Genomic DNA, 26,184 nt, shown 5'->3' with positions numbered 1-26,184 from the left:
GAGCCTAGGAGGAAAAGGAAATGGATTTGGTTAACAGCTATTCAATTTTTTATTTTATTTTTTTAATATTTTTATTTATTTTTGAGAGAGAGAGAAAGAGAGAATGGGCAATCAGGGGAGGGGCAGAGAGAGAGGGAGACACAGAATCCCAAGCAGGCTCCAGGCTCCGAGCTGTCAGCACAGAGCCCGACGCAGGGCTTGAACCCACGAATCAGGAAATAATGACCTGAGCCAAAGTCGGACGCCCAACCGATTGAGCCACCTAGGCGCCCCTATAGCTATTCAATTTCTGTGATAGCAGTGCTTAGGCTTATATTAGAACTAGCATATATTCCCAGACTTTTGAAGTCTACACCATCAAAATAGCACACCCTAGCATAAAATTACATATACTTGTCAACGTGGTTTCAGATTCAGTATTGCAGGTGATCCTGACAATCATCCTGTATGAGTGAACTAATCCTCTGCTCTGCTCCTCTTTCTGAATTATGATACAAATGTAAGCACATTACCTCTGCAGTCAGATACTTGGGTTTATTTTATTTATTTGTTTGTCTGTTTAAATATTTATTAGTTTATTTTTGAGAGTGTGTGTGTGAGCAGGGGAGGGACAAAGAGAGAGACACAGAATCCAAAGCAGGCTCCAGGCTCCAAACTGTCAGCACAGAGCCCAATGCGGGGCTCAAACCTACTAACTGCAAGATTATGACCTGAGCCAAAGTTGAACACTTAAGGAACTCAGCCACCCAGGTGTTCCAGATCCTTGGGTTTAAATCCCATTTCAACTACTTGCTAACAGTGCAAATCTTGGGTGAATTACATTACCTCTCTAAATCTATCATCTTATCTGTAATGTGGTATAATAGAAATCATGGCTAATCTTGAATAGTTATCAGGCATCAGACACTGATATTAATGATGTCATTTAATCCTAACAACAACTTAATGAGGAGGTTTTGTCATTGTCCCCACTCTCTAGATGAGAAAACTGAGGTACAGAAAAGGTAAGTGACCTCAGGAGTCACATAGCTAGAGAGTAATAAAGCCAGTATTTTAACTTACTTTTAACCACGTTGACATTCCATCTTTAGTAGAATATGTACTTTGCAGGGTTGCAGTGAGAGTCAAATTTAAAAATAAAAACAAAAGAACAAATGAATTAACATGAATTAATGGAAGTATGAGTGAATGCATCCTTATGTATCTTATAATGTGACAGAGGAGGACTAAACAAACAAAGATATCTGAGTTCTGTCACCTCATCAGATTCTTTATAATTTAAAAGGTAAATTGCCATGGCAGAAAAGTACAATAACATTAACATTTTACAGCTTTCACAAGATTGTTCTACCATTAGGATACATGATCACTAATATAACTGATGAAAGAAATTTGGTTAGCATTCTTTTTTCTCTTCTACAACTCACTTTCCAAGGTACATGGTGACATTTTGTGATAGTCGTTAAGAAATATCTCAGATACGCTAGCATTAACTTGTATTTTTTTAAAATCACTTAGCAACTTTAAAATTTGTTATAGAAACACCCATGCAGAGCAAAGTGTGACAGACAATGCTGCAGTAGCAGTGGTGATTATAAATGGTTTGTCTACAAAATGTGACTCTGCAACCTTGAAATGGTGCCACTGGGGTGTATTATGCATATGGCGCTGATGCCCACGCAAAGATTTGTAATTACCAAGCACATGTTACAGGGTATAATTTCTTGCTATGGGAGAAATCAAAAATCTTGTGTCTCTTAGCTCAAGCATGGCTCATATCACTTTAATGTGTGACAAAGGGACCATATACTCAATTTTACATGTTACTTGTGAATGTCAAACAATGCCCTGGAAATGTCCAGCCAAATCTGTGTGCAAACCCCAAATAGAAGGTGTATCACTCAGGACAAATGTTTCTAGGTTTCATTTCCAGGGAAAAGGCTGTTAAATTTCCTTGGGGAATGAACTAAACTTTTTAGTTGCAAAAAGAAAAGCTAAAAATAAAAACTCTCCTGAAGAATAAATCAGGAATAGGCAACACTTAAGGACTTTGGATATGTTTAAAGACAAGGCTCTGTTTCAAAAGATAATCAGATTTCTTTATCCTTGATAGTCTGAGGGCAATGGAAGAGATAACCAGAAATCTTCATAATCTGGAGCCCTGGAACCCATATCTGTGGGAAATCATGTCACTGTGTTTTGATACCAATTGAATCTGTAACTCTAATTCCTTAGTGTCTACCTCATAAAAGTGCCCTGTAGGGATGAAAAAGTTAAGCCTCTCAAGTAATTCCTTTACCCTTTTTGAAGAAGCCCAGGTAGTTGCTAAATCTCCCAATTAAAGAGAAGCTAACTTTCATCTTCAAGTGGATCATTATGCACAAACAATCTTCCCTCTTAGTCCGGAAATTGCCCCCCACTCCATCTCTACATAGTCCTAGGCATAGAAGGTTCACTGGGGTCCTTACTATCAATCTGAATTAAAAAGATCAAAGATAGAACAACGTAGCCCCCTCGCCTTCACGAATCTCCCTCCTTAAGTTTGCATTTCTGAGTTGTCATTTTATTATGCAAGATAGGAAAGATAAAATATGTACCTTAAAGCATAAAATAGATAAAAATTATCCCATCCATCAATTCATGCCGACTAAATATTTGTTCCGTGCTTACCATGGGCCCCGGGTACTGCTCTTGATGGTTGGAATTTAGCTAGGAACCAAAGCACATCCCCATCGGCGTGCAGTTCACAGTCTAGTGTGAGAGAGAGAACAAAAGTACAATCCCAAACTGATCCCATTCACAATTGCACCAAGAAGCATAAAATACCTAGGAATAAATCTAACCAAAGATGTAAAAGATCTGCATGCTGAAAACTATAGAAAGCTTATGAAGGTAATTGAAGAAGATATAAAGAAATGGAAAGACATTCCCTGCTCATGGATTGGAAGAATAAATATTGTCAAAATGTCAATACTACCCAAAACTATCTACACATTCAATGCAATCCCAATCAAAATTGCACCAGCATTCTTCTCGAAACTAGAACAAGCAATTCTAAAATTCATATGGAACCACAAAAGGCCCCGAATAGCCAAAGTAATTTTGAAGAAGAAGACCCAAGCAGGAGGCATCACAATCCCAGACTTTAGCCTCTACTACAAAGCTGTCATCATCAAGACAGCATGGTATTGGCACAAAAACAGACACATAGACCAATGGAATAGAATAGAAACCCCAGAACTAGACCCACAAACGTATGGCCAACTCATCTTTGACAAAGCAGGAAAGAACATCCAGTGGAAAAAAGACAGTCTGTTTAACAAATGGTGCTGGGAGAACTGGACAGCAACATGCAGAAGGTTGAAACTAGACCACTTTCTCACACCATTCACAAAAATAAACTCAAAATGGATAAAGGACCTGAATGTGAGACAGGAAACCATCAAAACCCTAGAGGAGAAAGCAGGAAAAGACCTCTCTGACCTCAGCCGTAGCAATCTCTTACTCGACACATCCCCAAAGGCAAGGGAATTAAAAGCAAAAATGAATTACTGGGACCTTATGAAGATAAAAAGCTTCTGCACAGCAAAGGAAACAACCAACAAAACTAAAAGGCAACCAACAGAATGGGAAAAGATATTTGCAAATGACATATCAGACAAAGGGCTAGTATCCAAAATCTATAAAGAGCTCACTAAACTCCACACCCGAAAAACAAATAACCCAGTGAAGAAATGGGCAGGAAACATGAATAGACACTTCTCTAAAGAAGACATCTGGATGGCCAATAGGCACATGAAAAGATGCTCAACGTTGCTCCTCATCAGGGAAATACAAATCAAAACCACACTCAGATATCACCTCACGCCAGTCAGAGTGGCCAAAATGAACAAATCAGGAGACTATAGATGCTGGAGAGGATGTGGAGAAACGGGAACCCTCTTGCACTGTTGCTGGGAATGCAAATGGGTGCAGCCACTCTGGAAAACAGTGTGGAGGTTCCTCAGAAAATTAAAAATAGACCTACCCTATGACCCAGCAATAGCACTGCTAGGAATTTACCCATAGGATACAGGAGTACTGATGCATAGGGGCACTTGTACCCCAATGTTTATAGCAGCACTCTCAACAATAGCCAAATTATGGAAAGAGCCTAAATGTCCATCAAATGATGAATGGATAAAGAAATTGTGGTTTATATACACAATGAAGTACTACGTGGCAATGAGAAAGAATGAAATATGCCCTTTGTAGCAACGTGGATGGAACTGGAGAGCGTGATGCTAAGTGAAATAAGCCATACAGAGAAAGACAGATACCATATGGTTTCATTCTTATATGGATCCTGAGAAACTTAACAGAAACCCATGGGGGAGGGGAAGGTAAAAAAAAAAAAAAAAGAGGTTAGAGTGGGAGAGAGCCAAAGCGTAAGAGACTGTTAAAAACTGAGAACAAACTGAGGGTTGATGGGGGGTGGGAGGGACGGGAGGGTGGGTGATGGGTATTGAGGAGGGCACCTTTTGGGATGAGCACTGGGTGTTGTATGGAAACCAATTTGACAATAAATTTCATAGATTGAAAAAAAAAAAGTGCAATCCGGTGCAGTAAATGCTTTGAAGGAAAATAGTGCAGGCAAAGGGGCAGAAAGGGGTGCGGTGGTAAGGGGGAGGCCTCTCTGAAGAGGTGCATTTTAATTTGAAAGACAAAAGGGAAAAGAACTTTAGGATGAGGGATGAACAAATGTGAAGATCCTGGAGTGGAATGAACTTGTCATGTTCAAGAAGCAGCAGGGAGGTCAGTGTGACTGGAGCTAAAGGAAGTGGAGAAGCAGGGAATGTGATAAGAGGTGAGGGGGGTTAGATGGAGTAGTGCATATTAATTTCCTCCTTCTCTATTGCAGAACAGGTCTTTAGTTTTCTCTTTTTTTTCCTCTTTGTAGAGATCTGCGGTCTCCTTTTGACCAAGGCCACTGGTGTTTATTTACCTTATACACTGTGGTGAAAAATACTTCAGCCTGAAAGGAAAACATAAAGCACTAAAAACAAAAACAAAAACAAAAAAAAAGAAAAAAAACCCACCCTGAAGCTATAAACCAGATCTATGGAACTGTTACTACAGAGTGTTCACCAGAAAGCCAGCTAAGGAAGGAGTCTTTTAGGTGAAGAAAGTCATTTGGGGTTTGTACTCCATTGCTAGATGTTTGGATGATAAACGATTATTCTGCTTCTGTACTTGGCACTCAAACATTTATGCTTAAAATTACTTTAACCTGTAAGACAGAAATAGCCTAATGCCCTTCAAAAGAAATTCTATTACCACAAATATGCATTTGCAAAGTGTGTTTTCCTCTCATATTCTCTATCAGATTAAGTGAGGTCTTTAAAAGGCAACTCCATCAAGAGCCTTATGAAATGTACATGGAGATGCTAAACCGTTAGGTGCCCTTTATGATTATAAGGGCGGCGCAGCTGTATGCTGAGCAGGGTAGTCTCCAAATGATGGTGCCTCCAAGTACATCCCCTTTTCTAGGAGCGGGCTGAAATCAGCACAGTAGAAGCTTTTCAGTTTCTTATTTTGGAACACACACAGCAGTATCCATAAACATACCTCATTTTCATAACTGCATTACCTATAGAAGCATCATAAACATTTCTGGAAATGATATTTTTTCCTCAAATTTTTAAACTTAATGGAAATTTTAGAAGAGAATTGAAACTTCAAGTTGTATCCTTACTGAAACTGTCTTCCTTTAATGAAAAAGTACTCCATAAAGCTAATGTTTATCTATTACCATTTCCAGCTCCTTTCCCAATTCTTTAAAGCTTTGAAAGCTTTAAGATTGCTTTACAGTAGAAAAGACACCCAACCGGGAGTTTTGCTCTAATCCTGGCCCTGTCACTTGGTTATCTTTATGTAATCTTGGGCAAGACACTGACTGCATCCTATAAAACTGAGAGATTTGCTCTGCCCTCCTCGAGGGTTGTTGTGAGTATATGAATGAATAAATGAATATTTTCCTCTTCTGAGCCTGAATGATTGGCTATGGCTCATTCTCCCCAGTCTCCTGCACCTGCTTGTCATTCTCCTTATGCTCAGCTGTTCATCCTCATGCCACTGCCCTAAACACTCTTGTTCACAGCATTCTTCAGGTCTGCTATCCCAAATTGCAACATTTTTTTTTTTTTTGCTGAATTCCTCACAGCAATTTGCACATTGTCTATCATGTAATAGTTGCTTTAAAAATGAATTGAATCCTGGGGTGCCTGGGTGGCTCAGTTGGTTAAGTGTCTGACTTCGGCTCAGGTCACGATCTCAGGTTTGCAGGTTCAAGACCCGTGTCGGGCTCTGTGCTGACAGCTCAGAGCCTGGAGCCTGCTTCTGATTCTGTGCCTCCCTCTCTCTCTCTGCCCCCCATCCCCCTGCTTGCGCTCTGACTCTCTCTCTCTCACACACACATAGATAAGTGAGTATTAAAAAAAATGGGAGGGGGCATCTGGGTGGCTCAGTCGGTTGAGTGTCCGACTTCAGTTTAGGTCATGATCTCACAGTTGGTGAATTCGAGCCCCATGTCAGGCTCTGTGCTGACAGCTCAGAGCCTGGAGCTTGCTTCAGATTCTGTGTCTCCCTCTCACTCTCTGCCCCTCCACCACTCATTCTCTGTTTCTCTCTCTCTCTCTGTCTCTCTCTCTCTTTCTCTCTTTCAAAAATGATTAAAAAAAACATTAAAATTTTTTTTTAAAAATGAATTAAATCCACATATATCAATGACTCAGTAATTCTACTTTACAATATAAAATTTGCTAATTAGAATAAGATGATGTGCTGTTATAGATCTATCAGCTGAATCATGTTTCTCCCCATTCATCTAGCCGTTGCTGACAAATAGAACTTTCTTCAGTGATAGAAATGTTCTGTGTCTGTGCTCATACTGGAGCCTCTTGCCTCCTCTGGTCACTGAGAACCTAAAATGTGGCTGGTGTAACTGAGAAACTAAATTTTTACTTTTATTTCATTTTAATTAATTAGAATTTAAACAGCGACGTGGCTAGTGGTTTCTGTACTAGGCAGTGAAGATCTATACCAAAGTCACAAAAATACTCTCTAGGGGTGAGGGAAAGTTTTCATGGCCACTTGGATCCTTAAAACAGTTTAGACAGGGAAACCGCCTATTTATGTAAGTTGTGAAATTTGCTTCAGATTATACTCTATATCTATAGTCATCAATTTCCTTTATAAATAGTCTACACAGAGCAGACTAACACACTGATTATTGGTTTCAACTCCTTTCCCATTAGGGGTTAGCAAAGACAGTGTACCTGAGATGAGATGGCTTCCTATAGCTAAGGCTTCTGTTTTCAGGGGAGACCTTCTGAGCATCCTAATGATCACCAATTCTCAGACAAGACTTTAAAAATATTTTAGACGATTCTTAGACATAGCCACAAGCAAAGAGAAGATAAATGATTTTTCAGTGATGCCACAGGGTCAGTGTTCTTATAGGAACTGCGGAAGAAATATTTGAGCCTGATAGTCAAACAGTATTTTCAGGAGAATTCCATTTTTATCTTCTTCGGGAGAGACTAACACATGAAGAACATTTGGATGTAGGTCTCTGTGACTACATTCTTTCCCTCAAAAACACAGTCAGAATTTAAAAGCTGTGGTCTTTTTTTAGCCCGTGCTGCTTCAGATTGTCTCTTAAAAAGCCATAATGAAAAACAACAAGTAAACAAAGATGGAGCAAATACCCTGAGGTCCAGCAAGAAGAAACTCAAAAGATGATGAAACTTTGATTTGACAAGAGCCAACACAATAAATTCAGGATCAACTATATGAAGTGCGACCATATAATAGATTCTCCAAATCTGGATATTTTGATTGTGAGAAGGGGCACTTTTCATAATTACACTGGGAATATAGGCAGAAATTGGAATTGTTCTAAATAAACATAGATGTATGGTACCCTAACTTTTTGGAAAAAATGTGTTCTAGATCAACGTTAATAGTTTGACAGCAGTGATTATGACAGCCCTGTTCTGTATGACATGCCCTGGCTCTTTTCAAAAACTTTTATTTTTAGCATTACCAGGAACCAGATTTTTTAAAAGTCAATGACAGTTTCAGAAGTCCTGCTATGCAGCTGCCTTCTAAGGAATGTCCTTCATAACCCTAAAGCTCTGTATCCACATTAGTGGTAGAGTCTTCTGATATTATAATACCTGAAACACATCCTAGGCAGGCCAGAGCCATGTGGCTCTGAGATCAATCAGATCAATGGTTGGCAAACTTTTCCTATAGAGGGCCATATAGTAAATATTTTACATTTGATAACTATATTACATTTGGTGGCATATCTTTTGCAGCTAATCAACTCTTGTAGTATGAAACCAGTTGTAGGCAATACAAAAATGAATGGGTGTGGCTATGTTGCAGTAAAACTTTATTTATAAAAAGAGGTGGTGGGCCAATTGATCTAAATAGACCCTAGCATGAGAGACATAGAAGTCAGAACACATTAAGTTTTCCTGTATTTTATTGTCATAGGGTTCCTCCTCACACAGATACCCTTCTTCCCTCCCTTCCTTCCTTCCTTCCTTCCTTCCTTCCTTCCTTCCTTCCTTCCTTCCTCCTTTCTCCTTTCTTTCTTCTATCCTTCCCTTACTCCTTCTTCATTCATTAAAAAAATATATATGTATTAAAAACCAGCTCTGCACCAGCAGTTGGGATTTCAAAGATAAGTAAGGTATGACTCTTCCAAATTTTCCTTTGGATAAACTGACAACATGTGGAGCAAACATATGTGATATGGTTTAGTGTTAGAGAAACTAGGGCTCAAGGTCATAAGATAATTTAAACAAAGACAGCACTGGACTTCATTCACCTGACGCAGCCCACTGCACCATCCTTCACTGCTGCACTCTGGCATATGTTTGGATGATCCAGAGAAACAGTAGACCAACAGCAGTCCATTTTTAGAAGCCCTGTTTATAACTTACACTGTGTAAATAGTAGCATTTCCTTAATCTCCCAGAGATTTTTTTAAATAACTGTAACATAGCATTAATAATAAATGTGTTTTCTATATGGTATTATATTTTTATCAGAAAATGAAAATATGTAAAACAATATAATCTCAAAGTAATTAGCACCTCCAACATTTTTTATGAGATTGAATTAAATATTCTGCTATCTGATAAGTATATATTAATTAGTAGGAACATTTATGTAAAAGTGCTTTGTGTTTCTGTCATTGTATAACTTTTATTCCTAAATATTTATCTTAGAGTTGCAGATTTTCCTTAGATACAATTCCTAAAAATAAAACAAACTATCTAGATGTAAAGTTGAGATTGATCTTAACAGAAATGATTTAATTTCTACTTTGCAGTAGAACCACACTTAGGTCACCAGATGCCTTCTGTGATTTACCTCATGTAACAAATGAAATGCATTTAATGGAAGCTTCAGCACATTAAGGCAGAGATAGAGTACCTCCAGTAGACTTCACTTCATTAAACTTAAATATAATTTCTTTTTTTTTAATGTTTATTTTTGAGTGAGAGCATGCGTGTGAGCAGGGTAGGGGAAGAGAGAAAGAGGGACTGAGCATCAGAAGCAGGCTCAGCACTGACAGCAGGCTCTGCACTGTGGGGCTCGAACCCATGAATCATGAGATCATGACCTGAAATGAAGTTGGATGCTCAACTGACTGAGCCACCCTGGCACCCTACTTAAACATGGTTTCTTAAAGAAATCAAGTATAACATCTAGAGGAAGTTTCTAAGATAGCTTCAAGAAATGTTACGTCATAGTCCTGGCATTCATGGAAATACCTATTTTACAGGATAGAAAATATTTGTTCAACTTCCCCTTACTACAAAATTAATTAGGGTATTATATAGAATAAAATGCCAGACTTTACATTAATGCCTTCTATAATGCTCATTCAATCCTCATTAAAACCATGTGAGTGAATGTGGGGAAATAAAACTTCCCTGAATTTCTCAGTGCTCTTATAAAAAAGCCCCAGCCTCCTGAGATTTCTTTCCCCTTATAAGCAGAGGAGAATCATTCTTTTCTTATCCCTCACCTCTGGAGTGTCTAGTCACTCATATGGGACTGTGGACCTAAGTCATCACATTGCTCTAGGGTAAGGACTAGGGAAAGAGTGGCCGATGCTCTTAGTATTTACTGTGAAGTAAAAACAAAAACAAGCAAAACTCCTAGAGTACCTTTTGTATACATTTAAGATAGATTAATAAAGCTGAATATGAAAAACTCAACAGCAAGATAAATCCTCTATACAGATGAAAAGAAAGACATTTAGTAGCATATAAGGGACTCTGAAGCCCTTCCTGCCTTAATCTATTTGGGCTGCTATACAAAAATAGCAGAAGGTGGGTGGTTTTATAAACAACAAAAAAAATTATTTTCCACAGTTCTGGAAGCTGGAAGTCCAAGATCAAAGCCCTGGCAGATTTGGTATCTGGTGAGAACCTACTTCCTCACTGATGGCTGTCTTCTCACTGTAACCTCACAGAGTGGAAGGGGCAAGGGAACTTTCTCTGATGGCTTTTATAAGGGCACTAATCCCACTCATGAAAACTCCACCCTCATTATCGAATTACATCCCAATAACCCCATATTCTAATACCATCACTTTGGGGGTTAGGTTTCAACATATGAGTGGAGGGTAGGGAGCTACAAACATGTAGACAGTAGCACCTCCTGTTACTGGGATTGCAGTTTGCTTGTTCCTGGCTGTTGAAGTGGTGGGAGAATTCATGGAACAGCTTCATCTTGAGCCCCATCCCCAATGGCCATCTCCCCTGCCTTCTCCTCCAGCACTTTTAGGCCCTTTCAGCTGTTCTTAGGTCTCAGGCTCACCTGCATCTGTGTCCTTCCTGCATTACTCATGGACTCTTGCCCTTGGTGTGGGTGAAACAGCCCTGCTATGGGTCTCTCCTCTCTCTGTATTACTGCACTTTCCTCCCTGTTACAGATGATGATCAATCATTCATTATTCTTCATTCCACACATGCCTTTGCTAGTTTGTTTGATTTTTTTTCTGTTTGCTTTCTTGCTTCACTTTTGTTTCCTTTCCTTTCCTTTTTTTTTTTTTTTAAGAGCCTCTCCTGACTTTCACTTTATGATGTGGATTTTCAACACCTTATCTATAATTCTGAAATCCAAAATGTCCTAGAAACTGAGATTTCTTTGTTGATTGGTTGGTTGGTTGGTTTTTACTTATTGTCCAGCAAAACTCTCCTGGCCTGAACTTGTTTAGGGGCAAAATGGGGCCCAAACTGATGCGAGGCTATTTGGAGACTTGATTTATCCACTCTGGTGTGTATATTTGTACAGTTCATGACAGCTCATTTTGTAATTATTTTAGAATTCTGCCTCTATTTCCCTGGAGTTGGGAAGTGGATTCTAAAACCTATCCTATGAACTCTGTATTACCATTCTAAAATCTGAAAAATATTCTTGATTTCCAAAACACACCTGGCCTAAGAGGTTCAGAGATAGAACTGGGCAATGTACTTTCTGAGCCAACACCCCTTCTAAGGTGATCAGCTGTGTCTCAAAACTGTTTTCTCTCTGTGTCATGCCTACTCAACTGAGCATGAATTGCTATTAGGCCTTTCTTACCCCTTATGTTCAAATTAACAAATTCAATTGTCTGCTTATCTGAGGAGAGTTTTGGAGTGAAGACATAGATCTAAACATGAAAGTGTCTGTCCATTTAGAGGCAGAGAAACATAGTACTTTCTGAAGGGAGGGAATAGATGTTGGGGTTAAATTCTAGCTGGTAATGTTGACTGTGGCCACAGACTAGGGACCTGATGACTTCGTGGTGGTTATTGTGCATTAGAAGGGCTTTGAGGAGGCTAGACTCAAGGATTCCATGGAGAGGAGGGTTTTAGCAGATCACTCAGAACTGGAGACGAGATTAGAACTTTGTTTTCAGTTTATTCAGTGGTAGGGGGCCCACGAGGCTGGGACTCTGGGGACAGGAGTTGAAAAGAGACACAGAGACTACTTCACCAGAGCAAGATCCTTGGGAACCCAGGTTTCCTACAATAGAAATTTGAGAGAGGTTACTTTGGTAACCCCACCCAAAGAGTGGAGATTTGGGGGTTAGTTCACAACAAGCAGAAGCCTGAGAAAGATAGGGTAATCGGAGCTGGGGTCTCTGCCCTTTTACATTGATATGAGACCTGTTGGAACCTCAGTCCTCCATTCTAGGAAAATCCAGTACTGTCCCTGAAAATCTTCTTAAGTTTTTAGATGTTAGGACAGGCTTAGTCCAGTCATAAACTGGGGAGGAAATGCTGCATCTAAATGCATTCAAATATAATTAAAAAAAAAAAAAAACCAAAACCTACAATGCCAAGTTGAAGGATGAACCACCACTTTGTGAGCCTGCCTAAGGGATTGTTGGTGTGTAATTGCTTTTTTCTTTCATGTGCACTATGGATGGTAGGAGATGTTGATCTTCTTGTCTCTCCATGCTTTCCTTTCTTTCATTGACTCATGTTTGTTTCCTTAGATACATACCTCTTCCTCCTTCTCAGTGCCCCATCCTTACCCCTTTGTTCCGTCCCCAGTACCACCACCCCCAACATTCCACTCTCCTGTCTTACAGGCTGCTCTCAGCTCCACATGTCTCTCTGTCCCTCTGGATGTTTGCACACTCTCACTCTGGCAATAGAGAAGACATTAACCTTATTTCAAGGTTTATTTATTGAAAAATAATACTATAGAGTTCTGGTTGCAGTTTCACATAAAACTGCATAGAAAACTTTGTTTTCCTCAAAATATCTTGTCCTTCTCTTACCCCTCCACTTCCATTAAATATAATCTTTGAATCTGAGTATGGTTCTTGAGTGTGTATATTTTTTCTACTGGTCACTTATTCTTAATTTCTAGAAGTAACTGTTTTCTCTTATTTAATGTTTAATTCATACTAATTTTTTTAAGAGAAGCCACTGCCCTGTTCTAAAGAGTTAATTGTAATTCACAATTAATGGTCTTTTTTTAAAAAAACATAATAAAGAGCATAATTGAAATGTGTCTCTTTGGGAAAGCATAGACATTAATTCTTTCCAACCATGAATTTCCCTAAAGCAAAATTCTAGCATGGTCAAATTTACTTTCCCATACTTGTTCAGTAATCTAGAGAATTTCACTCAAAGAATGAGCAAATATTGACTTCCCACCTTGGGAGGTAATTAGAAAAAGAGGGAAACTGGGAGTTGGGAGAAGAAAATGGGGATTGAGCATATGGCTAAGCAGGAATAGAGGATTTTGCAGTAGTTGCCAGAGAGAGCAAGGAGGCTGAGAGAAAATACTTTGCGTCTCTATGTAATGGGAGGAGCAGAAGCCTTGAGTCTTGCAAGAGGAACTGGTGGAGCTGGGTCTGAGAATTCTGCTGCATTCTGAGATCCTCTGGTGAACAACGTGTGTTCAGGGCTTTGAAATATACACCATTTACTGCTAGAACAGATGTGTTGAGTAAGGTAACACAAGTATGCTGCCTGAAGCATGCAAGTTCTCCAGCAGCCATGCAGTAGGCTTGGACGTGGGAGACAGAAGTTAGTAACTTGGATTCATAAAATGAGAAAGAGACTGATCTCTTGAAAAAGAGACGGGGGCAGGGGGGTTGTTGTAGAAGAAAATGTCTCTCACGATGCATGGTTTTTACAACAAAGCAAAATTGATTTCAGACATTTCTTTGATAACAAATAAAAGCAAGACCCTAAGCAAAGGATGGTATGAAAATTACATGTCAGGACCAGTTATTATTTAAATTATGTAAAAATTACTGCTTTGCGAGGAGGTCTTTATTGTCTTAGCTTTAGCAAATGTTTGTAATATTTTAAGATTACCTTTCATGACCTTAGTTATTCTGACATTTTATTTATGCCATTAAGGTTTTTAGTTCTTCAACTTAAAATTATCTTTTTATGGGGAATTTCAGGACGTAGGCTTCACAGTTTTTGTTGGTTGGGCAAGGAGGATTGGACATTTGATTGAAGGAATTTGGGAGGCCCTTATCAGTATAGGATTCCTGAGAAGCAGTTACCTAAGTTTTGTTTAAATGCTTCAAGTTATGGAAAATTTGCCATCATACAGACAGCTCATTACTTGTGGGCATTTGTTTAGACTTTTTTCTTACAATGGTCTGAAGTGTTCTTCTTGGCTATTTCTTCTGCTCTCCACTGTAACAAGATAAAATCTATGTCCTTTCCTAAGAGGTGACGACAAGTTTTACATGTGTGGTCCAAGTTCCTTCCCTTAATAGCAAGTCCCCTATACATTCCTTCACAACATGTCATTCATAATAATCAAATATGACACTTCCGCTACTGTAACTCCATTTTATCTGACATAGTTGGGCAGTTTCCTTCACTGCCGTGTGCTTATTCTCTGATCCTTCTTCCTTTCCTTTCCTTGACTCTCGTTCTTACCATTCATCTTCCCAGCCCTTCTTTCCACAGCTAGAACTCCCACCTTTGCCCCAGAGACTCCTTGCCCCTAGAAACAAACACACAAAAGCCTGGGCATGGGCCTGACGGGTGGCTCCTCACTCCTGGGGATAAATAGGAGTCAGACCTAGGTCAGGCCACCTTCTGGGTCAGAGAGAGAAATTAAAACTATTGTGACTCAGAGCTGCTAGTCCTAGCAAAGGGGCATCCCAGAGGCAGTGCCTCTAAAAGGTCCCTTGAGGAAGCCGAGCAGGGCAGGAAGAGGATGGGATCCCACTGGCCCAGCCACATGTGAGCCTCCCGCTCGAGGCCCCTTGGAAACTGGCACCGAGATCAGAGGAGCCCAAGGCAGCTGGAGGGCTGTTTGATAATGTTTATATTTCATATTTGAAATGGTTTAAGAATGCAGATTCTCTGATTTTCACCAAAACAAATTATGACACTTTAATAAGGTGCTGGTAATATTGGTAGATCAGTCTTAGGGGAAATCATGCCAAAATCTCGTAAGGAGAGCTACTTCCTTTCCTAGCCACCCTGCCCTTAGCGTCTTCCTGGCTATAGGTTTCACTCATTCATCAGTTTTTTGTTTGTTTTTTTTGTTTGTTTGTTTTACTTTTTTCCTAGAGGACAGGTCTTAGCTCTGTTTCTGGGATACTTTGCTTTAATGCATAGTAAGTTTATGTAACTGATTTTGGCATTCACTTGATAAAAACAGCTGTTAGGTATTCATTCAACAAAGTCTGTGGCTAATTGCTAGGGATTTAGCAACGAATGAGACAGAGCGTCAAGATGGAATGGTAAGCCTGTGGGCTCCAGAGCCAGGCTGACTGTGCTTAACCCAGTTTAATTCCTACATGTAAACCACTTAGAGTAGCACTTAGCAGCCACTAAATATTTAATAACTGGCATATGTTAGTATCTTAAATGTATCCTGCTCCCAAATGCCTTGTAGTTTAGTAGACAGAACAAGAATTCCAATTGACGGTGATAAACTGATTGGAAACTTTGTTTAAGGTCACTTGATCAACTAAGGATCTTACAACTTCATTGTTTTTTGGCCATTTAAAAAAATTTTTCTCCATTTAGTTCATAAGGATATCTCAAGATTGGCCAATGACCTTCAAATACCATTGCTTAGTACATTATGATTACCAACACTGTGTGTAGAACATAAAGCAGGGTGGCACTTTTGAAAAGGTGTATATTGCTGTCAAAAGCCTAGCTGTTAATTAGGTTTCTGTGAAAAGTTGGGTAATGTCTTACTCAGCTTAAGCTGCTATAAGGAACCACCACAGACTGGGTGGTTTAAACAATACACATTTATCTCTCACAATTCTGGAGGCTGGGAAATCCAAGATCAAGGTTCTGACAGATTTGATTCCTGGTCAGGGCCTACTTCCTGTCTTGTAGACAGTTTCCTTCTCACTGTGTTTTTATGTGGAGAGACAGAGAGATCTGTCTTCCCCTTTGTCTAGGGCACTAATTCCATTCTGAGGGCCCCACACTCAGGACCGAATCTAAATCCAGTTACCCACCAAATGTCCTATTTCTAAACACCATCGCATTGGGAGTTAGGGCTACAGCATATGAATTGGCAGGGGTCAGGGGCACACATATCCAGCCCGTAACAGTCACAAAATTTACCAATAGTTCAAACTCTTGATCTGTAATGAAGATCAACAGTACCAATACTATTTCATATGATTATTGTGTTTGCAGTGGGATGCTATATATAAAAACCCAGTGCTCAGCATCTCAGAGGTCCTTCTGTCCAGGAGGTAATAACCTATGTGCATAATGAATTTTCAAGAATAAATACTGGAGGTAGAAACATCCACCTTTCACTGTATTAATTTGAATACATGAATAAAATTTAACCTCCTTCCTGGTATTATTTTTCCATATGATTTTTGCAAATGTACCAAAAAGAAAATGATTGTAATAGCCTAAGAGGAAAACTAGGTACCTATGTTTTGAGAGTATAGTCCTATTTAGTAGATGGCATCTGAGAATCATTTCAGTCTTTGTTATCATTCAAACCTTGTCAGACAAAATTTTAATTGCTCTTAAACATTGCCATTCATTGGTGTTTTATTTTTCTAGTTCCAATAAAAGGATCCTTTGCTTTGTGAATCTTAGACATTTTTTTTAAAACATTGAAGCAGACATCCTGTGACTGTTGAGAGCCAAGAAAATATTCTCAAAAATACTTGGCCTGGCTCAGTGGCTTCTATGTGCGATCCAAACGTTCCCACCAACAGTTACCATAGTCCCTCAGAAGCTGCAGGCCAGTGGGAGCTCTCAGTTTGGGAAGGGAGTGTTTGTGAGTGGCAGGCATCCTGTGGGCATGTAGGTGGGATGTTATGGGGCTGACATATGTGAAGCTCTTCCACTTTTACTGCAAAACTTCTGGAGAACAGGAATGTACCGGAAACAGTCTGTTAGGAGAGACTGAATTACATTCAGATGCACAGTATGCCTCCGGCAAACACTTGTTTGATCTTTGTTGAAATATTAGCCTGTGGAAGTAACATGTCTGCATTACCATTTTTGCCTTTCATTTTTTTTAATTTTTGTTTTTAAGTTTATTTATTTATTTTGAGAGAGACAGCATGAGTTGGGGGGGGGCGGTGGCAGAGAGGGAGAGAGAGAGAGTCCCAAGCCGCCCTCACACTGCCAGTGCAGAGCCTGTTACAGGGCTTGAATCCACAAAGCCATGAGATAATGACCTGAGCCAAAACCAAGAGTCAGATGCTTAACTGACTGAGTCACCCAGGTGCCCCCAATTTTGGCCTTTTAATACCCACCGAGAAAATCTGTAGTTTATTTGGAAGCAAACTGACGTGTGAGAGAAGGCCAGCTCAGTCGTAACTTTCTCACTTCCAAGTTGTATTGATTTGTTAGTCTCTGCCACCCAGTTTTCATGTACATTAAATCCCCATCTGAGAGGGCTTTTGTGAAGATAGAAAGGGAGAGGGTAACTGGATACCTAAGACACTGCAAGTGCTCCAGAAAACAATGCCTCATGGTTATTACTGTTTTGTTCAGTTTGAGTTTAATCTGTTTTTTTTAAGTAATGTTTTCTTATAAATGAGAGAACGTTGGCTGCAGGTAGTAGAAAACCTAACTAAATATTTTAAATAACAATTTATTATCTTAATAATAAGAAATCTGGAGGCATTTAATCTAGAGGTCAGTTAATTCAGTAATGCAACAAATTTTATCAAGGATTTGCTTTTCTTTCCATTTTACACTCTGATCACTAGCATGTTAAATTTGGTGCATGTCCTTTTAAGATGACACCAGCATAGAATTCCACCAGGTGTAGTTTATGAATCTCTCTCTCTCTCTTTCTGCCTCTCTTTCTCTCTCTCTCTTTTTCTCTCACTATACCAGGGAGGAAAACCTATCTCAGAAAGCCCCAGAAAAGACTTCCCCTTATGTTTCACTGGTTAGGATGTGTCATGTGCTCATGCCCAGACCAGTCATCAGAAAGGGGACAAGAATAGGATGTGGCCATAATCAGCATTTTCTTCTGTGTCTGGGGGAAGGCCTGCAGTACACTTAGGTCTGCAGGTACCTAAACTTAGGTTGTGCAAGTTTTGTTAGCAAAGAAGGAAGTCAGTTGCTTTTGTGTAGACAGTACATGGCAATTGAAGAAGCAACCAATAGTCTACTCAAGCTTTGATTTACATTTCAGTATTGTTCAAAATAAAATAACAAGTACAAAAGAGACAAGCTTTTTCAGAAAGCAACTGAAACGTTTACAGAACAAAGTTTAAACAATGGAGATGGCTAAAGCCATCCTCAGCTGTGAGAGAAATGTGTTGGGTTTACATACTGGTAACAGTTATGGTGGCCATAAGTTGGAGATTGGAATAACTTTTTGAAACCGGTGGTTATTCTCTCCCATAGGATAAAAAAAATGGACACGTTCTCTTCTGATTGGGATAAATTACGTAGAATCCATGTTTGCTGACCTAAAAATGTTGTGTATGTTTCTATTCTAGGTTTTTCAGCTCCTGCTCCATGAAAGGAAAGCTGGGAGGTCAGGATAAGGAGACTGTCTTGTCTCCACCCCCATTCCCAAATGCCCACATGAGCGAGAGACACAGGAGAACCAGGATTGTCTATAAGATGAAAATGTAGCTATTGGGACTCACTTCAAGGAAAGCCCAAGAACTGGGGAAAGATCCAATGCCAAATGTTTGACAGATAAGTACCTTATAAATAACCCTTTAATATTAAAAATACAATATTTTTAATATAGCCCAGAAGATAATGAAACAATCTCTCCCCTTTAAAATTAAAGGGGAGGGGCGCCTGGGTGGCTGAGTCAGATGAGCATCTGACTTCAGCTGAGGTCATGATTTCACAGTTGGTGAGTTCAAGCCCCATATCAGGCTCTGTGCTGTATTAATGTAGAGCCTGCTTGGAAGTCTCTCTCCCTCTCTCTCTGCCCCTTCCCGACTTGCTCTCAATAAATAAACAAACAAACAAACTTTTAAAATATATAAAAAAGGGGAACACTTCCTATTTAAAGGGAAAATCATTTATTTTATTCCAATAAAATCCATGGAATCTGTTAGCATTCTGAGTGCAGAAGAGAGGTATGGATTGAATTTAAGTGTTGTCGTCAGTACGTAAAGTGTTGCTTGTAGAGGATAATGACTGGTTCTTTTTATTCTGCACTTAAGTCATGGATGAAACCTGAGTTTACATTAAGGTATGAGGGTGTGACAGAAGATACAGAAAAGAATTTCTCGAGCATTTGTGCTATTGCAAATCAGAGTAAGGTATTATTGGAGGCTATGTCCTATTCCTTTGCCAGTTTACATCAAAGAATAATTTCTTATCTGCTATGGTTTAAGTATGATTCAAGAAGGTTGGGTCAGATTATATTTCAAGCTTCTTAATAGTTCTTTAAAATAATTCTTAGCCGTGTTAAGGCTTCTTGGGGAAATGTTGATGTTTAGGCTTTCCTCCATGAAAAACACTGACAAACAATATCCAGAAATGGTTAGGCTTCTTGCATTAAAACACACTTGTAAAAGCATATGTTTTCCATACACTTTTATTTATCTTTCTCATCCATTAGGCTACTCTCAACAGAGGTACTAGCATATCAGTGTGTGTGTGTGTGTGTGTGTGTGTGTGTGTGTGTGTGTGTGTATAATTTTCTTTTGGACGTAAGATAATGAGGTGCTGTGTGAAGAGGGTTGTCAGTGGAAAAAATCAATGATAGTTTATGTTTGGTAATACATAAGAGGATGTTGAACACACTGCTGATGACCTTGGAAATTTCTTTGTTCTTAGGTTATATATGTTAGTTTTATTTAGTAATGATATTCTTAAAATATGAAAATGGAAACTGACAAATAAGAATGGAATGGGGGCGCCTGGGTGGCTCAGTTGGTTGAATGTCCAACTTCAGCTCAGGTCATGATCTCATGGTTCCTGGGTTCAGGCCCGGCATCAGGCTCTGTGCTGACAGCTGAGAGCCTGGAGCCTGCTTCGGATTCTATGTTCCCCTTTTTCTGTGCTCCTCTGCTGTTTGTGCTCTCTCTCTGCCTCTCAAAAATAAAGAAAACTAGTAAAAAAATGTTTTAAAAGAATGGAATGTAATTCAGCTAATCTAGTTCATGTCAGAATTTAGATTCAAAAAATTTTTAAAGGGATGGAGAAAATAAACATTCAGAAGGATATACTTCGAACCCTTCATCTAATATTCCATTACCAGAACCCAGAAAATAATTATTTATAGGAAGCTATCATCTTCCCCTTACATGGTTTCAAACATATTTTTCTTTTTTAGTTTCACGGACAAAAGGTGGTTATCTGAATAAAACTAATTAGCTGCCCAGGGAAAACCACAGCCTTTCATTACAATCAAAGTTGATGGGGGCTCATCCAAAGGGTTAGTATATTGTAGGCCCTGTCAATGCTTAAAAAGGACTTGGGTAATTCTGATAATTAATATAGAAACTAGAGCTGACTTTCTGCTTTGAAATTACATATTAAATTTAAAAAGTGAGACTGGCACAGTAACTAAAAATTAGAGACATAAAAGAAGTAAACAAATTATTACATACAGTCAGGAAAATGCAGTTTAAATATTGTAATCTAGCAAGTTATGATATGAGATTGTCATACTTTCAAAAAAAATCATTGTTTAAATTTAAAAATCAAATGATTCAAATACTTTTAGTTTCTGTAGCCTCTGAAGTTTGTTATTAAAAATGAAGCTCTAATTATAAATCCTACCATACCCTTGGTAATTAATCCAGTAGTGACACCATTTATTCATTATATACCCTATGATGCTTTATTGAATATTATATTCTGAAGAATTAATTTTGCTTGTGGAAGAAGACCACTTTTCAAAATAGTGGGCTAACTCTAGGTCTTTTGAAGTGTGTCAACCATATTTTATGATTTTCATCAGTGTTACCTCCTATATAGAGAAAATGAAATCTTTAAAACAGAATCCTAGGGGCACCTAGGTGGCTTAATCATTTGAGCGTCTGACTTCAGCTCAGGTCAAGATCTCATGGTTCTTGAGTTCAAACCCCACATCAGGCTGTCAGCCTGCCAGCATGGAGCCACTTCAGATCCTCTGTTCCCCTCACTCTCTGCCCCTGCCCCACTTGCCTTCTCCCCAAAATAAATAAATATTAAAAAAAAAACTCTGAACCTTGTTGAGTCTGTATATATGAAACATAGGGGACTGAACATATGAAACATATATGAGATCAAATCTATGACTCATATGGCAAAATGTTTTTTTTATTTTAATTTTTTTAATGTTAGTTATTTTTGAGAGAGAGAGAATGCAAGAGGGGGAAGGGGCAGAGAGAGAGGGAGACATAAAATCGAAATTAGGCTCTAAGAGCTCAAGCTGGGGCTCGAACTCCTGGAGATCATGACCTGAGCTGAAACCAAGGGCCGGACACTTAACTGACTGAGCCACCCAGGTGTCCCTCTTCTCTGGCTTTTAACTGCATGTGATATAATGTTCTAAACCTCTTAGGTAACCCCTGAGGCCCCCACAGTTCCCCCCCCCTCTGGTGCATCCCTTCTTGGCCAGCCCTCTCTCAGTTTCTCTAATGCACTGAGTGAGCTCTTTCCAATCTTGGGACTTCTGCACACAGTGCTCCCTTATTGGAAAGGTCTTGTGCCTATTCTGCTGGCTTAATGCCCAGCCATGCTTCAGGTTTCAGCTTAAGTATTACTTTTTCGAAGAGGCTTTCTCTGTCTTTTCCATTTATATTATCTTCCCTTACATTGTACTCTGTGACCTAGCTCTCCTGAGCATTTAGCCCAGTTATAATTATGTATTTATTGCCTGGAGCCATGCTATCCAATACTGTAGCCACTCGTCAACATGAGGTTGAATACTTGGAATGTGGCTCCTCTGAACTGAGATGTACTATTAGTGTAAAAGATACTCTAACAACTTGGTACAAAAAAAGAACATAATATATCTCATGAATAATAATACTGATTACAGAGTGAAAGAATATTGTTTTAGATACATTGTGTTAAATAAAATATATTATTAAATTGATTTTGCCTGCCTGAGTTTGGTGGTTTTTAAATTTGGTCACTAGAAAATTTAAATATAATTTTTTCTTGTTCTTTGCACATTTGCCATGGGAATCCTTTCTCATCCTTTGATTTTAAGAGTGAATCACAACCTCACGGTAGATTTCCTGGAGCACCACTCTGCCTACAGGTGCTTTTGGGCCATGCTCCTCCAGTATCCTATGTTGTTTTGTTTTGTTTCCCTTCAGAACATTTCAGTCTCTTTATCTATGTTTCCTCTGCTAGACTGTCAGCGTAGTGTGTGTCTGTTTTCCTCACCACCGTATTCTCTTGGCAGGTTGTAGATACTCAGTCTATACTTGGTAAAAGAAGTAAGCAGTTGAATAAATAAGTCTGGAGCTTGTGAGGCAGGTTGCAGCTGAAAGTTCACATTCACATTTGGATAGCATCTTCATGGGCCAAACCCGAGCACGGTGCTCCATGTTCCCTTGCAGCACCAGTCTGCCTGACTACCTGTACTTCCAAAACAACCCTCCAGGGCGGCCAGTATGAGTGATAGGACCCACTGCTCTTCCCTGGAGTCCCACCCAGACACCCACTCTTTCTAGCTTGATTTTGCAATGAACTCAGATGGCTTTTGCACCTATTACATGTTTTGAGCAAGAAAAATAGGTGATTTGAGAGTTTTAGTGAAGGATGAAATAGAATTTTTTGGAATCTTAAGAATCTCAGTTTTGAATTTTGTTTTATACTTTTCATTTTCACATAATTTCACAAATGAATACGTCAGTGGACTCAAAGATTATTGCAGAATCCAGCTATCCAGTTCATATTAGAAGCATCGGCATTCAAAATGCTAGAATGTACAAATATAGTGAAAGTTGACCCTACATTTTATCAAGAATCACTTGTGTGATTTTTCTATTAACTATTCAATGAAATGTCACTCCTCAGGCTGACTCCTAGCCAGAGTGCGTTACATTTAGTTCAAGCTCTGTGATATTCAATTTGGTTAGCATTGTCTTTAAATACAAAACAACTGGTTTTGAAATCTGAATTTGTTTAACACTCAATAACCAAACTGAAGAGGCAGGCCACTGCTATTTGCTATGCATGGGATATCTATACTTAATGATAAATCTTGGCTTAAACTTTAATGTGACACTTCATAAATAGATAGGGAAAACTGCATAGTTATCCTACACACGTGTATTTGCCTGAACAATAGTTTAACACATGCAACCTGGCTGCAATCTGTACAAAGAATATCGCTAGCATTTTAATGTGGCATCCCATGGATGGAAGAGTAACCATTATAATGTTGTTAAGATTGTAGTTGTCCCCTGTCAGTTGAAAAACAGTTCTAATTAGGCCAATGGTAATCTTGTGTACAAATTATCTACAAAAAAGGGAAACTGAATATCCTATATTTAGCTCACCTAAGAGTACTGCCTTTTGAAATGTGGGCTAGAGTCAATGTGTGGCTGATTTGATGTGTTCTTTTCTAAAAAAGAAAAAAAAAAGTATTACTACATTAATGATTGTTCACTATTATCATAAACAATATGGCAAGATGGTAAGATTATTTTTCTGTGTTGCCCAAATATTTTTTGTTGCATAGAGTCTTCTATTTTCATCTCTACATACCCCTTACTCTTCTGGCAACAGAAATGAATGCTCTGGCTATTGTGGTGGGTATTGACCTGGCCAGAGGGTAGAGTCTATTCAGAATTTTTCAGCATTAGCCCATGTGAATGATCCAGGTGATAGGTAGGTGATCAAGACTGGGGCAATCTGATTCCAGTATGGGGACTATGCAAGGTCAAGTTGTGGAAAGTGAGACTTTCCTTCTCTAGTCATAAAATCTAGGGTGAGAGCCAGATAAACCTAGGGCTATGTCTTTTGCCACATGAAAAAGATGATCAGAAGAAAGGAAGCTGACACAAAGATTCAAGAGGTGGAACATCAAACCAAAGAGGTCTCAGTCCTTGGTTTCAGGCCCAGAAGTCAGGAACACTTCTGCCTTTTCAGAAGATGGGTTATATGAGCCAGTAAATTTCCCATTCTCCACTTTAGCTGGTTCACATGGGGATTCGGTCACTTGAAACAGGAAAACTTATGACTGATACATCACATTAATAAGGCAACAACTCAATAAAATAATGGAGAGGCCACTACATTCAGTATCATTAAATCTAAATACATATGAAATGGCTTTCACCATCACTCTGCTTCTTTCAAATAAGTGGATTTTCCTAAAACGCAAAAGGAAAAACAACCGTTCAAAAGACCTCAATGAAGCACTCAAATAATTGTTGCCATTCCTAATTATGAGTATTTTAATTAAAAAAAAAAAAAACAGCATTTAAAAACCGCATTTTTTTCAACCTAATTTCTAAAAAGGACCTCCCTAGTAGGCAATTAGGACTGTCAAAGATAAATATTAAACTGTTGATGTAAAGTGGAATTTACATCTGAATATTCTGCTGCGAGTTGCCAGAAGCATTTGTCATGATGTTTTTCGAATCCTATCACCCTGAAGCAGCAGTGTCATCTGTCTTTGCTCGTAGCGATTTCCATGCAGCAACATTAAGAACAAACTTAATTGACAGTCAGTAGGAACCCAAGGGCAGCACACATGATCAATTATCTAAATATGCTGGCGGTTACCAAAGAGAATGGAGTTCATGAATCTCATATAACAAGGTTTTTATGTAAAGAGATTTTTGTTCTTTGGTGGCATAGATATATCACCTGAACCTGAGTTATTTTTATTTCAAATATATATTAAATGAAAGTTCAATACGCTTTCCCCCATTTGAAATCTTGAGAACTTTACCAGGGTGCAAACTAATCCTAAATAGAATTATCAATATTAAGACTGATAGATAGTTCCTATCTGTCAGCTTTTTTCTGAGGATTACTCTTTTGATGGAGGATTCCTGAAGGCCCCATCTTTCAACCATTTGCACAGGTTGTCACTGTACTGTGACAAATACATTTTGGGAAAGGAAAGGGACTCTGTGGCGATTGGATTCTGGGCATCATTTGTTCAAGATTCAAAATTATTGGATATCATATCAAGTCTTTGCTTTAGGAAGTCATTTGTAAAAGAGATAATTAATTTGTTTTATCAAAGGGAGTCATTTTGGGGAAAAATGGTTGATATGTTGTCTGAGAAGAGCTTGTACTATACATGAAGAATTCTGAATACTCAGCTATATACTGTGGTTGAGAAAGCAGGCTTTGGGGTTAGGAGTCAGACAGATTTGGGTTTGAATCTCAACTCTGCGTTTTGCCAGCTGTGTAACCTTAGGCAAGTTTCTTAACTCTTCAATTTCTCATTTGTAAACTGAGCAATGGGAGTATTTCACTCATAGGATTATTCTGAAGTAATGTTTGATAAGGAGATAATGTTTGGAAAGGGCTGAGAACAGAACTGAACACAGAGTAAACAAACATTCAGTACTTCGTGTTTAAGAATATTTTCATGGGGGCACCTGGGTGGCTCAGTCGGTTAAGCGGCCAACTTCGGCTCAGTTCATGATCTCGTGGCCCGTGAGTTCGAGCCCTGCGTCGGGCTCTGAGCTGTCAGCACAGAGCCTGTTTCAGATTCTGTGTCTTCCTCTCTCTGACCCTCCCCCGTCCATGCTCTGTCTCTCTCTGTCTCAAAAATAAATAAACGTTAAAAAAAATTTTTTTTAAAGAATATTTTCATGGTTTTTCTCCAACATTAAGTCTACATTGATGTATGTATCCTAGTAAGAACTGGTTCCTATGAATTGTTAAAAGATTTCTTGAATATGCAAATTCTATAAAATCTGACAACGGTTTAGCAAGGCTTAATTTGTATATATCCTAGTAAAACGTCCTCTTTTCATTATCATTGTTTGGTGAGGTCTCAGAGGTGGTGATAAACTAGAATTTCTGACAGTCTAACAAAACTATTGCTTGATGAAAAGTGGACATCTTTATTTTAATTTTACATGTATTATTTTTTTAATATTTCTATCTTTATGTACTTATGTTTTCATGAATTGATTCTTATACCTATTATATGTTAGGCACTGTAGTGGGTAATATTGCATGTACCTTGTCCCAAAGAGTTTGTACAATCTGTGAGAGTTGTTGAGTCAGGCATACATAG

This window comes from Acinonyx jubatus, chromosome A2 (assembly GCF_027475565.1).
Source record: "Acinonyx jubatus isolate Ajub_Pintada_27869175 chromosome A2, VMU_Ajub_asm_v1.0, whole genome shotgun sequence".
NCBI classification, from domain to species: Eukaryota; Metazoa; Chordata; class Mammalia; order Carnivora; family Felidae; genus Acinonyx; species Acinonyx jubatus.
The sequence above is the reverse complement of the archived record's forward strand: the minus strand, read 5'-3'. Positions refer to the sequence as shown.